Here is a 6,000-nt window from a genome sequence, read left to right as displayed (position 1 = left end):
ACTTTCGTCAATTAGCTGGTTTTGATCAGCCTGGCTGTGTAGTTGATCCTCATAACTTGGAACGTTTAGACATAACTCAGGATGTCTGAGAGCACAAAGCAATCGAGGCAAAGACACTATCGTGTATAATGCACGCCCGTTTTTCCGTGGTAAATGAACACCACATGCAGGCACATGCTATGTCCTATAGGTCTCTACCTGCGTAGAGCACATGCTCCTTTTCATTGACGTTCCAGTCTCTAAAGTGTCCTTTTGTTTTGGGTTTAAAAAAATAAATATATATATATATACTACTTAGTCGTTGTGGCTCTGAACACACTGCCCGCCAGCCGTCGTTAAATTTTCATTAAATATGTGGCATTTTATTCGCCATTCAGATGTGGTCACCCAATTTTTCAGTTTTTGATTTGTTAAAAAAGTTTGAAATATCCAATAAATGTCGTTCCACTTCATGATTGTGTCCCACTTGTTGTTGATTCTTCACAAAAAAATACAGTTTTATATCTTTATGTTTGAAGCCTGAAATGTGGCAAAAGGTCGCAAAGTTCAAGGGGGCCGAATACTTTCGCAAGGCACTGTATGTAACTAAATCATCAAAGACATAACTGCTCAAAGAGTCGGTGACCACGGTTTCAAATTGTTCTTTTTAGGTGTCCTTTTGTTTTGAGCACCTGCCCCCCAGAAGTTCTGTGCATTGCCCTGACCATGCATGTATGCAACAGAATGTACACTGCTCAAAAAAATAAAGGGAACACTAAAAATAACACATCTTAGATCTGAATGAATGAAATGTTCTTCTTAAATACTTTTTTCTTTACATAGTTGAATGTGCTGACAACAAAATCACACAAATATTATCAATGGAAATCAAATGTATCAACCCATGGAGGTCTGGATTTGGAGTCACACTCAAAATTAAAGTGGAAAACCACACTACAGGCTGATCCAACTTTGATGTAATGTCCTTAAAACAAGTCAAAATGAGGCTTAGTAGTGTGTGTGGCCTCCACGTGCCTGTATGACCTCCCCACAACGCCTGGGCATGCTCCTGATGAGGTGGCAGATGGTCTCCTGAGGGATCTCCTCCCAGACGTGGACTAAAGCATCCGCCAACTCCTGGACAGTCTGTGGTGCAACGTGGCGTTGGTGGATGGAGCGAGGCATGATGTCCCAGATGTGCTCAATTGGAGTTACATTGTGTTGTTTAAGTGTTCCCTTTATTTTTTTAGCAGTGTGTTTGTGATGCCATTTAATTGTTTAAGTCTGCTGCTGAAGCCTGGTACCCCCCCACATGTGAAATGATAACTCAGATCAATCACATTGAAACTCTGACTCCAAAATAATCCTATCAAGTCAGTATTAGAAGTCGGGTGATTACGATGCCCCTAGGGTTTTTGATTACGATGCCCCATCCCAAAAACATAATAACTACCTTGTACACGATCCTTCCCAAAATATGAATACTTTTGCCATCCTGGCTAACATACTTGCAAAGTAAACAAATCAAACATGAGTTTCAGTCCCTCATCAACTAGAGTGTTTCAACCAGCACCCCGTAATATGACTATGTTTGCACAAACATCATTAGGGCCGAAGCAGAGGTAGCCCTATTATATCTAATAATCTGTCTTTTTGCTGTTTCTTAACCCCCTGGAGGTCTGTAGTCTGCAGTTAGTACCCCCTCTTCTCCTACTATCTCAATCCTTTGGCTCTCTCCTTTTCCACACAGCCTCTCTGCTTAATAGCGCTGTCTGTCGCCAACACTTTTTCTGCTGCAGGGTGCAGTTGCCGCTGCTTTAATGATCCTGTTCGAGAAGGTACCGGAACGTCCGCTTTGCCTGTGTTCAGCACTGTGGTTTCTCTGTGATCTTGTGCATCTAACCGCATGCTTTTATCCCACCGGCTGAGACTTAACCGTCATGTACTGTATGAAGAGTACATACTCGCTTTCCGACTCACATGTACCTCCTCCTATGAGTTTGTGTGTGTTTACTCGAAATATTACTACCGGGACTTATTAACACTGTAAATGTGCTGTTGGTCCATCATTGCGCAATCAAATGGGAAGCACGTAAGCCTCACTTCAGACATGGATGACAGTTGATGTGAATGAGAGTGGACGCTCGTTGTTACCATCGTATTCCTAAAGGAGAGTAGATAACAACAAGAAAAATGGCGGCGGTGAAAGACGTCTCCTCATCCACCCCCCCCTCCAAGCACATCATCTAAAAGCTCATGAGTTTAATGAGACATTAATGCTAGTCGAACGTACCGGGCAGAAACAGAGACCTCAAGGCCCAGTACAGCTCACAGAAAGCCAAGGTTTTTGTTGGGAACGCGTGCCAGGTGTTTGCCGATACACCTGGAGCCTTCCATGGATTGATTTTATATCTCTGCGGGAATGACTATACGCTGGGGTACCATTGCCCTTGCCAGAGCTTGTAAATTAACCATGGGGCTTTATGTCTCACTGAAGGGGCTTTTAGGCCTGGTGAATCAGCATTCAATGAGAGACTGACAGACAATGTCATTTTGGCTGCATTTACACAGGCAGTCCAATTTTAATATTTTTTCCACTAATTGGTGTTTTGATCAGTCACGTTAGCCCATTCATTTAACATATTTTTCAGAGCTGACTGATTGGACAATAGGCCAATTACACAAAACAAAATCTAAACTCGCCTTAGAGAGACGCATAGAATCGGTTCCTAAATCCCTTATATGCCTGCAGCAGCCCCTTCTGAAATGCAGGTTATCTTGTTTAACGCCTAAAACAATTTTCCCAAAAAGTTTATTTGTTGAGAAGCCATAACAATCACATCTTCAATGTGTTCTAGTGTAATTGTATTCCCCTCCAAGACGTTTGAAAAAAGCAGCAAGACATTGTAAGAAACGGTGTAGAGTACCATTAGAGAGGAGGTTTTCAATCATGGCCGCTTTGTATTCATACCGCTCTCTAGGTGTTTTTATTCATGAGTTTTAAATTGTGATCTCTTATTTTCTTTGCCTTTATCAGGTCAGAATGAAAACCAGCAGTGACTATCTCTAAAGTGGGCAGTCTGGGCTTTTGTCTATGATATTAGAAACCCGCACACATAGATATTGCTAACTCCAGGAGAAGCCCAATCATGCTCGCAGAGGACACATCAGACCTTCTGCTGACTGTTGACCAAAAAAACTTATTTCGCTGACATTTTCCACCAGCCTTGTTATAACATTTATGTCAACTATACTTCATTCTCCTCTTTTGTATGAGGAGCCAGTCTGGCCCTCTCTCCCCAGACAGATGCGTAGTGGGAGAGAGCCAAAGGCTCCATTTTGTAAACAAATGTTGCACTTGCAATGTTTTTGAAATGCACCATCAAGGTATATTTGAAGACATCTGATAGAATATCACTCTATTGCTTCGAGCCACATAATAATACTAATATATGCCATTTAGCTGACGCTTTTATCCAAAGTGACTTACAGTCATGTGTGCATACATTCTACGTATGGGTGGTCCCGGGAATCGAACCCACTACCCTGGCGTTACAAGCGCCATGCTCTACCAACTGAGCCACAGAAGGACCACATCCGTCTGTGTTGCCTCGAAATGGCAGAACCGTGCTATGTAAAAGGAAGAGTGTTGCGTAAGACTTGCTCACTGCCTACATTATGACTCCACTGGGCTGTTTGTCACCGCACACACCAGGAAGACAGAGGACGACCCTGACACAGCTGATCTCTCTTACACACGCATTTGAGCTGTATCACCGTCAAAGGTCCAATCAATAGTTCCTTATACTATGGAGAAACCCACATACTTCACCATCCTCTACTTCCTTTCCTGCCTGAAGCAAATGATCGTTTTGCTTGTTAGCACCTGCTTGTTCGTGCCTGACTGCAGTGAAACGTGTACTTCCACGTGTATGAATGAATGGCAAGAAGCAGCTTGGTTATAATTGGCCTCTGCACCGAACTCCTTATTGCTTTTCGTAGCATGATAATTGAATGTGGTGACAATGGAAAGTGAATGATCGTGTGGTACGCAAAGTGGACGGCAGAAAGTAGCATGATACGGTACAGTTGATTTAGTCCCTCACCTACTCTGGGGGAGAATGTAGCATCTTGGGTGTGAGAAATGTGCATGACAAATGGAATGAATTATTGTTGTTAATTGTTGTTAAATGGACAGATATTATAATGGTAACACTAGTTTGTTCAAGGCTAAACAGCGAAACAGTGACAATGTTCTGAAGACCTGGTTAATAAGTGGTCACGAATGGGTCGTCATATTCCAACACAATTATAGTTGTCATTAGAGAAACCTAATAATGTCATCTTTGAGAAAAAAATCTCAAATGAAGGTCTATTGCATTAGTATTGTCTGTAATAATGGAATTACAACAGTTGGTGGTCATTGAAAATTGGGAGTGGTGAAAAAGGTGCGTGGGTGGATGCTTTGTCCATTTACAGTTGAAGTCGGAAGTTTACATACAACTTAGGTTGGAGTAATTAAAACTCATTTTTCAAACACTCCACAAAGTTCTTGTTAACAAACTATAGTTTTGGCAAGTCAATTAGGACATCTACTCTGTGTGTGACACAAGTAATTTTTCCAACAATTGTTAACCAACATATTATTTCACTTGTAATTCACTGTATCACAATTCCAGTGGGTCAGAAGTTTACATACACTAAGTTGACTGTGCCTTTAAACAGCTTGGAAAATTCCAGAAAAGTATGTCATGACTGATAGGCGAATTCTGATAGGCTAATTGACATCATTTGAGTCAATTGGAGTTGTACCTGTGGATGTGTGAAGGATTACCTTCAATCTCAGTGCCTCTTTGCTTGACATCATGGTGAAATGATGTAGATATATTGAAGCAACATCTCAAGATATCAGTCAGGAAGTTAACGCTTGGTTGCAAATGGGTCTTCCAAATGGACAATGACCCCAAGCATACTTCCACATCTGTGGCAAAATGGCTTAAGGACAACAAAGTCAAGGTATTGGAGTGGCCATCACAAAGCCCTGACCTCAATCCTATAGAACATTTGTGGGCAGAACTGAAAAAGCGTGTGCGAGCAAGAAGGCCCACAAACCTGACTCAGTTACACCAGCTCTGTCAGGAGGAATGGGCCAAAATTCACCCAACTTATTGTGGGAAGCTTGTGGAAGGCTACCTGAAACGTTTGCCCCTAGTTAAACAATTTAAAGGCAATGCTACCAAATACTAATTGAGTGTATGTAAACTGCTGACTCACTGGGAATGTGATGAAAGAAATAAAAGCTCAAATAATTCATTCTCTCTACTATTATTCTGACATTTCACATTCTTAAAATAAAGTGGTGATCCTAACCTAAAACAGGGCATTTTTACTAGGATTAAATGTCAGGAATTGTGGTTAACTGAGTTTAAATGTATTTGGCTAAGGTGCGTGTAAACTTCCGACTTCAACTGTAGATGTCAATGTTAATCGATGAAACCACTTCAATGTTTTCCATTCTGCCCTAGCCTACATCTAGCCGTGTGGAAGTTACAGAAATATGAAATGCAGGGACATCTCCCTGTGATATCCATTTTCCAGACGCTGCAATAAATGGAGCAAGGTCCACATGGTGCGTACTGTGTCTGGTGGTGAATAATAAGATAAACCCTAGCCGCTGGAGGTCACAGAAATTTCAAGCTAGGCTCCGAGACAGGATATTTCACAGCCTCCGTCACCCTGTGTCTCTCATTTAAACGTGGTGCACGGCTGTGTCGGGCATCCCTCTCTCCCTTGCTCTCTTCCTCCATCTCTCTCTCCCAGTGTGAGGCTGACCTAACTAGGCCCATGTCTCATTTACAGACAAGCCTCAACTCCCCAACAAAGGAGGTTGGCATTATAAGATGCCCGAGGTCATTCAACTTAAACTGCCCTTTGAAAAAAAGCAACTAATCAAATCAAAAATGTTATTATAAATATGTTATTTGTTTATGACATATTGAAAACAAAATGGCGAGTCTGCTG

The sequence above is a fragment of the Oncorhynchus keta genome, chromosome 30 (genome assembly GCF_023373465.1).
Source record: "Oncorhynchus keta strain PuntledgeMale-10-30-2019 chromosome 30, Oket_V2, whole genome shotgun sequence".
In the NCBI taxonomy this organism is placed as follows: domain Eukaryota; kingdom Metazoa; phylum Chordata; class Actinopteri; order Salmoniformes; family Salmonidae; genus Oncorhynchus; species Oncorhynchus keta.
The sequence above is the reverse complement of the archived record's forward strand: the minus strand, read 5'-3'. Positions refer to the sequence as shown.